Here is a 13,510-nt window from a genome sequence, read left to right as displayed (position 1 = left end):
ATTGGAAAACCTACAATCAAGAATCAAGTCTTGTATACTCCTCGTCCTACTCCTAGCCAACCCTGGGAATCCATCTCCATGGATTACATGTCGGGCATTCCTACTACTAAGAATGGAAATGGGTGTGTTTTCATGGCCAACGACAAATTCTCTAAGATGGTCATTCTGGTGGCCTGCAAGAAGAGGATCAAAATAGAAGCCACTCTCAAAATATTCCTAAAAAAAGGTATGGTTACACTTTGGAATCCCATGGTCCATTATCTTAGATTGGGACAACAAGTTCCTAAGTACATTCTAGTCAATCCTCTAGTCGTTGTTGGATACCAAGCTCACAAATTCCACGACCTTCCACTCCAAAACGTATGGCCAAACATAGGTCATCAACAAGATGATCGTGCACATCTTGTGCATGTGCAACTCAAAGAATCCATGCACATGGGATGAAAGCCTCCCTTATGTCTAGAACATATACAATAGATCTCTCCACAACTCAACTGGCCAAATCCCCTTTCAGATGGGGTTGGAATTCCAACCACTATGACCCATTAATATTTCCATACCAATTTCTGCTACTCAAGAAGACTTGGGTCCTGTCTAGTCCAAATATGATAGAGATACTAGCTTCATTGAACAAATTCAACACATTCTCCAGTGCGTCCATGATATATTGGATAGAGAAAATGTTGAGTAGAAATAACGTCATGATCAACAATGGGTGCCACACAAGTTCTAGGTGGGTAACAAAGTTTGGTTACATTTGCAGAAGGAGCACGTTGTTGGTAACCACCACGAGCTTCGATTACTCTGATATGGGCCTTAGACCATCACTAAGGTTTTAGGATACAATTCTTTCAAGCTCAACATTCCACCATTTCTTGGCCTACACCCAGTATTAAATGTGGATCTACTGCAGTCATACTTTCCCCCTTTGGTGGACATATCAGACATTGCCGAGCAGTTGACACCAATAGAGCTCAACCCAATTTATATAAGAAAAACCAAGACTGGTTGGATCATGTAAACATATATCAATAACACTCACCAATAGATGATCCATCTATATCAAGTTGTCAAAGCAAGCCAACTCCTTCACTAGGGCAAGTGGCTCACTAAGGACTAGGTTCAATAGAAATTTCCTCACCTCATGGAGGCTTTACACGAAATGTGGACCATTAATTCCTAAGGGGGAAGGAAGGATCCAGATGGATATAGGTGGCCACATGCCTATTCTACCTAGACCTCCCATTGGTTTCATCTATTTCCCTCATTATAACACAATTTACTATTTTTAGCAATTTTTCAGGTCTTGAACTTCCGGAGTTTTTTGATCCCCTAAACGAAATTTTTTTGAGGTTTGCAGTAGGCCCATAGTCATAGGAAAGGGCTTGGAGAGACATTTCTAATAAGGTATCGTATGCACCAAACGGATATATATGACCAAGTTACGACCCTAGGAAGTTGGTTATCCAACTAACCCTAACATGGCCCACAAACTCTTGATGTTCCATCTCCTAGGGTTAGGGTTTTAGTTGTTTATGGTTTCCCTTTGTTGTTCAATAGTAAAAAGGCCCTTGAGCCTCATTTTCTCAAAGATAAGTACCATCGCCCAAGCTAGTTTATTTACATTTTGTATGTAAGCATCTTTCAGTTCTTTGATATTAATGAAATGAAGATTTATTTCTACTGCATTTCTATGTTTGTGTGTATATTTAAATTTTGTTTCATTCCTGCAAAAGTCTGGATCACTATTGATGTTGTACCACATGATTTTGTCGCTCATCCCTTTACTCTCTTGTTATTTTTTCGTGTCTTCTTATTTGTTGTAACACAATAAAAATTATAAATGAACACATTTACCCATCATCTTGGCTTACTTGCAATAAGCATGTTGATGTATGGGTATTTAAAACACCAAATTTTGGATGAAAGGAAGTCCATAATCATCGAATGTGGAAAATTCAAGATGAAGTTACAAGGTGGAAGGATTAGAACACTTCTTGGTGTTCTGCATATTCTTGAATTGGCTAGAAATATGATTTCTATAAGCAATATGGATGATGTAGGTAAAACTAGTGATAGAGAAATATACCTGCAAGAAGTTTTGTGGAGCGTTGGTATTGATGTGGGGAGTTTGGATTGGAACTATGTACAAGATTTTGGGTATCACTGTTATTGATGGGTGCAACAATTTCGTGGTACCTGAAAGTAGAGCAGAAAACCTAATGGACTCTGGAGAAAAGTCCATGTTATGGCATCAAAGGCTTGGACATATTTTTGATAAGGGGCTTCGAATACTACATGTTACACAAAATATTGTCACCATGACTATTTGCAGTTAGTATGGGTCTATCATCATTCATATTGTCCTCCCCAGCAAGTCTCAAACCTCAGCTCTTCATGTCAAGCTTTAAAAATGAGAGAAACTCCTTGAAAATCAATAAATCTCTAGTTCGGCACTTTCTCTTACTGTTACTTGTGGTCCCGCACCCCTTGGTCATGTTACCTGCGGACCTACCCACTCTGTCTCTAAAGGAGTTGGTGCGGACCCCTGTGAAAGTAAAAAAGGCGCAAGTTTATTCTTAAAAACTCACTTGTGGTTAATTCTGGATGCTTCTAGAAGGAATCTTGACTTGGATGGTTCGCTCCTAGGTGGTTCATGCATCCCATAACTAAAGGAGCTAATCCCTTGATGAGAGGAGCTTATCCCTTTGAAGGTGGACCTAGTAACTTCCCTCCATTGCACTATAAATTAAGGCATTGGGCTGGTTGCTAGGGAGGTTAGAAGTTGAACATTTTTGAGGGTAAATGTTGTTGGAATTGAGACTTCCTAGTTAAGCTTGAGAGGAGAGATTACATACCTTTTGGCTTCATTCGGAAGAGAGTGAAACTTGTCAAAGTAGATGAGATTCTTGTTGGACCCTGGGAGGAGCTTGTACAGCATCAAGGCACCAAGGTTGTAAAGTTCTTCTTTAATTAAAGTTAATACAATCAGATTCATTTTTCTCAATAAATTGTCTTATATGGTTTGTTTCATGAATTCCTTGATCATCATGATAAATATGCTTTATTATATTGGCTTTTCAGGTGCTATTTAATGTGTGTTCTTGTTTGCGTTTGTAGATTCTTTACAAGGGAGCTCATTTGGATCAATGGAGCGTGGCTTCCACAAACTAGCATTGGACTCGAGCTAGGCCTAAGACACTTGTTTGCCTTTATTTATAAATTGCATATTTAGAGAAATATAGAATTTGTTTGGTTTGCTTGTCACTAGATATCATTAGATATTAGGGAGGTCGCTCTTGTCTGCAAGAACGACTTATCCGGCGGACAAAATGGCGACTCTACTGGGGACTTGAATTTTTGATTTTTTCCTTTGTTTTTACTTTGACTTGAGAAATTGTGTCTTTGTTTCTGGTTTTTGGCTTGATGTGTGTGGGATTGGGTAGGTTCAGTAGATCTTGAATTATTTTTTGTTTTTTGTACTTCTGGAAGAGGACCGCACCCTCTGCTTGTAACACAGTGCGGACATCCCCGCACTTTTGTTTTGCACACAGAGCGGTACCGCACCTAGGTATACTGGGGGCGTGTGGACCTTGTCAAAATTTTGAAAAAGTTGAAATTTTCTCATTTAGTCAACTTAGGATTTGTTTATGTGTTTTTAGCCTCTGCCCAGATCTGCACGTGACTTGTTAGAAACTTTTTGTAGGTTAATTCCATTGGCATTAGGGTTTTAGGTGAAATTCCTAGAAGTTTTCTGTGCCGGGCTTGATTTTCGTTTGGTCTTGTAGTAACTCAGAGCTTGGAAGCCTTAGAAACCTTAGATCACCTTGGTTTTTTCTGGCCTTCTTATGAGTCTGACCGTTTTGTAAAATCTGCCTTTGTTGAGGAATCCATCTTGTTTTTCTCTTTGTGAAACATCGAAAGAACTTGTGTTGAAAGTTTTGGATTTCATTTTTAGAAAATAAAACAAAAGCTGGTTGTTTTTTGACTGATTTGTGATTCTGGACAAATTAGTCCTTAGTTTGCTCATAACTAGGTAAAACATCCTTGAAAAGAAATCTTGTAAGCTTTTACTTCAATTAGCTTTTTAGAATTTATAGATCTCAAGATTAGATTTTTGAATAGTTTTGAGTGTTTTATAAAAATAAAAATAAAAATCTCTTTTGAAAAAGTTTGTTTTAGTAGTATTTGAGTGTTTGAAAAGGAAGGGAAATTTTCGTGAGCATAACTAGTTGTCTCGTTTTTGAGTGTATTGGAAAAGAGAAAAAGTTATTCTTTTTTATTTGTTTGTTAAGGAAAGATTTGTTTTTCAAGGCATTTGCATTCTCAACTCTTTCTCTAGCTAGAAATTCATTTAAGAAAAAGGATTGTTTTTCATCTTAAGTGCATTTTTAGTGATTTGGAGTCGAGTCTTCACACCATAAGTTTCATCTCCGCACCTTTTGACTTAAGAAAAAACCAATAAAAATAACGCTTAAAGTAAAATCTATCTAGCAATATTTTTATTTCTAGGGATCTTTATCACCAAAATAGCTTAGGCTAGTATCTTGGAGTAGGGAGTAATTAACTATCCAAGATAGTAAAACAAACAAGTAGCTATATCTTGCGGTAGGAGTTAAATTCCAATTGTTACATCTATGCTCTAGGAAGCTCCTCTTATAGGAGTCAAGCACGAGATCGTGTCCGAACCAGTGGGGTAATCAATCCTTCCTCATTGGGAATGATACTAGATATACACGTATTAAAAACGGTAAACCTCAGATTAACCATTGTCTAGGAGCCTGGGGTCACTTGTTGGTAAACCTTGGATTAGTCAAGGAGCCTTCAAGGGGATTGAGCTTGCTACCCTGCCCTTGCATGTGTATCGGATCACAGACTGTTCCCCCAGGTATATTTGTTTCCGTTGGTAACCATAGTGACCATATTCTATAGGATTCTTTCCTAAGGTGACGGTGGAGGGAAGATCCCACTGTACCTGGAGCAGATGTCAGCTAGACTCACTTGGATTTTCTGGGGGGTTCTCTTCACTCGAGACGGTTTAGTGGAGAAACTTGTGCCAGTCTATTCATTAAGCAGGTTGTTGGGGTAACTGTTCCAACCGCCATTTCGGTATTGAATTCTGCGATGTTGGATTTCATCACCAACTAGTGTTTTCAGTACGGAAAGTTACTGTTTGTGTGTGGTTTGACCTCCTAGATTCTTTAGGTGTGTGATTCAAAATTGTTTGGTTATTTAGAGACTTTAGGTGGTTTTCATTGAGATTTTTCTTTGTTTGCATGTGAAGTAGTTAAAATATTTAATCGTGGCTGAATTACCGAGGAAGTCCTGTAGGCTTTGGGGCAAATCTCCCGAGTTTTCACCGAGCCAGCTTGAAGGGCTACGAGCCCTTGTAACTCCTAGTGATAGTAGAGTTGGGTCACCTGAAGAAGGAGAGTCTTCTTCGGTTGTACATCCTGATTACAAAGTTCAAACACCAGAGTATATTTTAGAACCTGTTTCTTTTTCCGAAGTTACTGGTAGTTTTTCTTCTACTAGTGATTTAGCCGAGGAACCTAAAATATATGAACCTAAAACTGAACCTGCTGCTACTCCAACATCAAGATTTGCCTCTCCAACTTCCAGTGGTCCTGGTTCACCCAAGGTAGAAAGAGTCATTACCCAAAATCTTCCTTCTGGACTTATTGCTATTGAGGAACTTGTTACTCCGGAAGAAGGTATACCTATCCCTGAAAATCAACCAACTATAGAACTTAGGGAGTGTGAATCGACCTTTTACAGTCCACCTAGGAGGGACACTTGGTATCTTTCATCGACCAATTTTTTGGAAAACCCGGGACTAAGTTTTTCACCACCTCGTATTCCTTTTCATCCAACACCTAGGGGTTATTATCCTCCATTAAATATGTCGAGACAGTCGTCCATGTTTTCTCAATCTCTAGAAAACGTTTTATATGGCAGTCCTTCTGTTCCCTTTGGGTATCAGTCACTTACTGGTACTTTTTCGGGAGCATCTCCTCAACCTATTGAACAAGGGTTATTAACTGGTAATAACGGAGCTAAGCCGTTGAGTGTAGAAGATATTCTTATGATGTCAGGTACCATTCCAAATGCGCAACCTCAAGGTGGCTAGTTGCCGCCTGGGGGACAGCCTCAAGGTCCTCAATTATCACCTGGGGGGCAACCTCAAGGTACCCAATTACTGCCTAGGGGGCAACCTCAAGGACAGTACACACCTACGAAACAGGACATTCCTCAAGGTTAACCCCAGACTCAGTATGTACCTCAAGGTCAACCCCAGTATCAATGTGTACCTTAAGGTCAACCCCAGTATCAGTACGTGACTCAAGGTTATCAACCTCAAGGTCAGTACCCAACCCAAGGTTTCCAACCACCTTTCAGTCAATCATTTGTCCAAGGAACTGGAAATGTACCTTTGAATTATCAACCCTACCCTCAACCCAGTTATGGTCCTCAATATGCTCAACCTACTATGGGTCCGTACCCCAGAATGAATTTAGTGTGGGATCCATCTCAATCTCAACAGATCTTGCAACCGAATGTGCAGTTTTCATCTCAATCTGGACAACCCTTGGTTTCTGGTTCACCCCAAAAACCTATCCAGTCTACTATTCAAACTTCTGCACCTTCTGTAGTTTCTCAGCCTGGGCCTAGTTCACCTCGAACTCCGCCTCAAACAACTGCTGCAACATCTGTTCCTGTTTCTACTGTTCCTGTATCAACTCCTCAAGCATCTTTACCTCAGTCTGGACCCACAATTCAGACTTCGGTTCAAATGCCTGTAGGACAACTTGGCCCAAGTACGGTTGTCACAAGTCAACCTCAATTTACTTATCAACCGTACCAGGGACAGTGCCAATTCAATCTTGTTGTACAATAGCCAGTCTATCAGTATCAACCATACCCTGGATATACTTATCAACAACCTCAAAAACCCCAGTAAAGTCCGGTTAATCCTGGTTTTCTAGGAGGATATAATATCGCAAATGTAATTCCAATTCCTAGTTATCCTGGATATCCTCCTCCTGGGGCTGGTCTCATGACCCAGGGTTTCAGGGACCCTAATCGTCAGTTACCATTCATTACAATTTTGGACTTGCCTGATTTGTCGCACCTTACGAACGATCCAATTAACTATCTTTCGTTTTGGCCGCCAATGTCGAATAAGTTGCCTAGTGATATTCCTAAGTTTGAAGGAAAATCAGGAGAGGACCCATCGAACCATGTGATGACTTATCACCTCTGGTGTGCGTTTAACTCCATTTCAGATGATTCAATCTGTTTAAGGCTTTTTCAATGCACTCTAATTGGTCTTGCGACCAAGTGGTACAATGAGTTACTGCGAGCCACTTTTTATAATTTTAGTCAGTTAGATACTTCGGTTTTAACTCATTTTCATTTGCCAGTAAAATATGACAATGACACAGAATTATTAACTTCATTAAAATAGTCAATGTCCACTTACATTTCAGATCACATTCATGAATGGAGATGTCGACGACGTTTAGTGGAAGTTTTTATTTTGGATCAGATCTTAGCAGAATGGTTTGTCAAATCTTTATTACTGAAAATCACTGAGGATGTAGCTAAGGGAGGAATCATTACTGAAGACAAAGTAATTGCTCAAGCTCAGTACCTTGACCTAGTTTTTACGCAGTCAGGTACGTTACACGAGAAAATCCCCGACCTTTCTAAACAAAATCAAATAACTACAGCTCCTTCAGGGTCTCATGCCGCTGATGGTATGATTGGTATGGTTAATACCAAAAGTAAGAAGAAATCTTCCAAGAATTCTTCTCCTATCATAACTTTACGAGATTCCCCAACAGGAGATTCTTCCACGGAAATTTCTGCCGATATTCATGTTGTAGGGTCATCTACAGCCAAATCAAAATCTGGTGGTAAAAAGAAAGGGAAGAAGAAAAATAAATAGACACAAATTCGAAAGAGAAAACAGAAGAAATAGAATCTACTGATGAGAAACGCAAACCTCGTTATCCTTGTCTCATTTGTGACGAAGAACATTTTACAAGAGACTGCCCTCATCACGCTGAGGTTGTGAAAATCATCAAAGGTTCCCAAACACATGTTGTTTTGAAGGATCCTTTTCCTAGTCAAGACAGTAAGATGATAGGTTCTTCCTTCAATGCCTCCGAAGAACCCATAATGATGATGTCCCATGTTAGGATTGCTACACGATCGCAAGATTATCGAAGTAAAAGTCCTATTGGTGGTAAGGAAGCTGAATCTTCTCATTCGAACCCATCAACTTCAACTCTTGGTTCAGATCCACTACAGATCGAGAAACCTAACCCAGAATTAGTAATCAAACCGCCCGCCAAGGGTATACTTTGAAAGTCAGCTTTCAATCCACATGCAAGAGCGGCTCAGAATTATAACATTGTTGAATATTTGGCTATTTCACCTTCAAGAATGTCGGCTTTGGAGGTGCTGCAATCATGCCCAGCACAGCGTAAACTGCTATTGTCGGCTATAGGAGCTGTTGACATTCAGGACTCGAACCTTATAATTTTTTATCTAAAAAATAGTACACCTCGCTTACCTCATCAAATGGCTGTCCAGATTCCAGTGTTAGTAAAAAACATACCTTGTTATAGGACTGTAATTGATGAGGGAGCCTCAACGTGTATTATGTCGATCCAGTGTTGGAGATCGCTTGGTTCTCCTACACTTAATCAATCCCCGACGATTCTAAAGGCCTTTGATGGCCGTGGGTTCCATCCTTTTGACATTCTACAAGATTTACCTATAGGGGTTGAAGGCAAAATTGTTAATCTAGATGTGGAGGTGGTTGATGCCCCTCTAGATTACAACCTTCTCTCAGGTCGTTGTTGGTCTTACACTATGAAAGCTATTGTTTCATCGGTCTTTCAGCTTATAAAGTTCCCTCATAATGGAAAGATTGTAAATATAGACCAGCTAACTTACTTTTCATCCGACACAGCCTGTTCTGAAAGTATCCAGCATGTCGGCAAAACAACTATCCCTTATAATGATGTTGGAGTAGGACTAGTTAAAGATTCTGGTTTACTAGGAACTTTTCCCTTTCCTCCTATCAACGTATCACCTTCTACTACAACCATTCATATGATTTCATCAGAAACTATTGTTTATGATGATCCCTGGATCGTACCTTCCGAACCTGAGATAGATTCATTTGGTGATGCTATGCCTTTGAGTCCATATGAAATTGCATATCAGGCCGTACACTCGTTTTCCGACTCTTCTTCCACCGAAATTGACTTAATGAATATGGTCCATGAAGAATCACTTTCAACATCAAACTCAGATTCAACAACGCTTTCCAAACTTGTTCACACTGATGAGCAAGTTCGTGAAATCATGTGTGTTGATGATTTACCATGGGAAGATCTTCATCATAGATCTTCGTTTTTACCTGAGATTGATCGCTTTGAAAATGATTTTTCATCTACTTTTACGACTGATTATGTCAAGGAACCTCAGAATCCAATGAAAAATCCTGATTTTGAGTTAAATTTGGGAAACATTTCTCGAACTATTCCTATTGACATTTCGGTTAAGCTTGGAATTGTTGAAAACATTCATATAGGTGCCTCTTGTACGGAAGATAAAATTCAAACATATAAGGCCCTATTTCAAGAGTTTTGTGACGTGTTTGCATGGTCATATGAGGAAATGCCAGGAATTGACCCAGCAATTGTTGTTCATGAAATCAAAACTTACCCGGATGCTAAACCCGTCTGGCAACGTCTGCATTAGATCCACCCGCGAAAAGTTGCTGCTATTAAGGCATAAGTTGAAAAATTACTTAAAGCAGGTTTCATTTATCCAATTCCGTTAACGGATTGGGTATCAATTATTGTTCATGTTAACAAAAAGAAAGGAACAATAAGAATATGTATCGATTATAGTTATATTAATCGAGCCTGTCCAAAAGACAATTACCCAACTCCCTATATCAATCAAATCATTGATGATTGTGCCGACAATGAAATATTCTCCTTCATGGATGGTTTTTCCAGATACAATCAAATAAATATTCTACCTGCTAATCAACCAAAAACGGCTTTCATTTGTCCATGGGGGACATTTGCTTATTGAAAATTACCTTTTGGGCTCAAGAACGCCAGGGCAACTTTTCAAAGAGCCATGTCTTACGCGTTTCATGACATCAAGCACATTGTGCAACCCTATCTTGATGATTTACCTGCTCATTCATTACATCGAGCTAATCATCTCATCCATTTACGAGCAATATTTATGAGGTGTAGGCATTATCGAATTAGGTTGAATCCACATAAGTGTGTTTTCTGTATAGAAATGGGTCAGTTATTGGGGTTTGTCGTTACGAAAGCCAGCATTCGCGTCGATCCCTCAAAGGTTGAAGCTATTGTCAAATTTCCTCCTCCTTTAAGTCTTCGCCAACTCCAAAGTTTGCAAGGGAAAGCAAACATTTTACGTCGATTCATTCCTAACTACACTGAGAACACAAAGGGTTTTACCAGGTTGTTGAAACAGAATACTCCATTATTTTGGGATCAGATAGCTGACAAATCTTTTGATGCACTAAAACACGCTTTGACCCATGCACCGTTATTGCATCCTCCCAACTACAACCAGGACTACTTCTTATATCTCGCTGCCTCGCATTCCACCATTGGAATGGTGTTAGTTCAGGAAGATGAATTCAATAGTGAACATGTGATATATTACCTTAGTCGAACCTTAAATCCAACTGAGCTAAAATATTCACATGTGGAGAAATTGGCATTGGTAGTTGTTCAAGCTGTTCAACGTTTTCGTCATTACATTTTACTACACAAAACTATAGTAATTTCCGATTGCGACCCTATGATCTATATTTTGACCAAACAATTGCTAGGGGGAAAGTACTCCAAATGGATTGTGATCCTGCAGGAGTTTGACTTGGAATTTGAAAAGTCTAAGTCAAAGAAATCTTTAGTTTTTGTGGAGTTGATTTGTGACTTCCCGCGTGCTGACACTGAAACTATGGCGGAGGAGCCCATTGCGGACAAATCCTTGTTTCTAGTCAGCACATTAGATCCATGGTATGGAGATATCATTGTTTATCTCCAAACCCAATCCTTTCAGCCAGAAATTTCAAGATCAGAGCGTCGAAAAATATGATTCCAGTCCCAACAACTAAAAATTATTGTAGATACACTTTATCGTCGTGGGGTGGACTCTGTTTTCTGACGTTGTTTAACTCATGAGGAAGCTAAAAGGGTTTTAAATGACTGTCACTCTGGAGCATGTGGCGGTCATATGTCTGGGTTTGCCACAGCCCAAAAGATATTGCGCGCTGGCTATTTCTGGCCGTCTTTGTTTAAATATTGTATTAACGTTGTTCGAAAATGCCACAACTGCCAAATTTTTGATCGAAAGATGCGCGCTCCACCTGCTCCTCTCCACCCTATAATTTCCATCGGTCCTTTTGTGGAATGGGGTATCGATTTTATTACATGTAACCCTCACTCGGCCGGGGGGCATGCGTATATCATCCTTGCGGTAGATTAGTTTACCAAGTGGGCCGAGGCGATGCCTACATTTGAGGCAGACAACAAAACTGCTGCAATTTTCGTGTTCAATCATATAATTGCTAGGTTTGGTGTTCCACAAGTGATTATCATTGATCATGGGCGTCATTTTCGAAATATTATGATGACTGAACTTACAGACCAACTTGGCTTGCGTCATGATAGTTTAACTCCATATTATCCACAGGCTAATGGTTTGGTTGAAGCCATCAACAAAGTTCTAGTCATCATGATCCGACGAATCATTGGGATTCATAGGTCGAATTGGCATAACATGTTATTTTCAGCGCTTTGGGCGTATCAAACCTCAGTAAAAACATCAACTGGTTTCACTCCTTTCCAACTAGTTTATGGTTTGGAAGCTGTGTTACCCATTGAATGTGAAATCTCGTCATTGCAAATGGCCATAGAATTACTTCCAGCCACTTCCAAAGAGGAAAAACGTTTGTTGTACTTGGCTCAGCTAGATGAGAATCGACGTGATGCTACATTATCAATTGAAACTCGTGCCAAACTATTAAATCTTAGTATGATCGAAATGTTACACCTCGTAATTTTTCGGAAGGAGACCTAGTCTTACTGTACGATCAAGCAAATGATAAATTAGGTGCTGGAAATTTTGTACCCATGTGGCATGGTCCTTATGTTGTTAAGCGAAAGCTGGCAAAAGGGGCCTATGAATTGGTAGACTTTGACGGGGTCTCTTTAGGTATACCTAGAAATGGTCTTTACCTGAAGAGATATTATACTTAAATCTAGGTGTGGAGATTTTTAGTTAGGTTAGTTTTCTTTCTAGCTGGTGTGTTTTAGATTAAAAAGTGCGCTTAGCTTAGAGAGTGCTTTTTGTCATTATTCCTGCTTATATTGATTTTACTCTTGATATTGCAGATGTCGACGTCTCTCCAAACATACATTGGTTTTGTTGATGGTGCTTGTCGTAATACATGGAACATTTCTTCCGTATCTTGGGTTATCTAATCGCCCTTTGATGAGTTGGTATCTATGCGTGGGGTAAGCCTCGGTAAAAAAATGAACAACATTGCAGAGTATAGTGCAGTGATTGAGTTATTATCTGAATCCATCTCATTTGGGATTCGGAGTTTGATTGTGAGGTTAGATTCCGAACTCGTTATATTACAGCTTAATAGAGTGTATGCCATTAGAAATCTAGTGTTATTGAGATTATTTTTTAGAGTTCATCTCTTGGAACGTGAATTTGACTATATTGAATATCAGCATATTCCAAGATATTTAAATACATTAGTAGATGCAATTGCTTCTCGAATGTTAAGTGGACATTTGCAATAATCATACAAGTAAATTTAAAAACATTCCATAACATGTTTTACAAGATAAGCTGGTAATAGTGATATAGTATAGCATAGAAGTGTGTCAAATATACATCGTCTTCGATCATAGGTTGAGAAACACCTTATGATCGGCAAAAATTATAGTACAAAAAGAAAAAAATGTCATATGAGTCTACAACATGCGATCATCCTATCACTGGTGATGATCACGATAAGAAACCACTGTACGGGCCACCCTACAAAGGAACCTCCTGAAAGGTCCTGGGACCCCAATCACATAGCACTGTAGCCTAAGAGGAATATCGTCCATGCTGGTCTCTGGAATGTCTGCTGTCAAACGCTCTAGATTTTTTTCCAATTCGGCCAAGGTCTCTATAGATTCATCCTATGGGACTGGTGCTGCTGCAGCTGGCTGTTTCCTCTTATAGGGCCGAAGAGTGGCTGGTCGCTGTGGACCTACATCTGCATTTGAAACTTTTTACTATCAATTTTCGGACGGTTTAAAAACAAAAAAAAATTAAATTAGAAAATGTTGAAAATGATTTTACCTGAGTCATCCCATTGCTCTCCTGGTGGAAGAGCCATGTCTGGGTCACCACGATAATCTATCCCAGCATAAGG

This window comes from Pinus tabuliformis, chromosome 5_2 (genome assembly GCF_031772625.1).
Source record: "Pinus tabuliformis cultivar Carrire ecotype Pingquan chromosome 5_2, CPIR1, whole genome shotgun sequence".
NCBI classification, from domain to species: domain Eukaryota; kingdom Viridiplantae; phylum Streptophyta; class Pinopsida; order Pinales; family Pinaceae; genus Pinus; species Pinus tabuliformis.
This window is presented reverse-complemented; position numbering follows the sequence as displayed.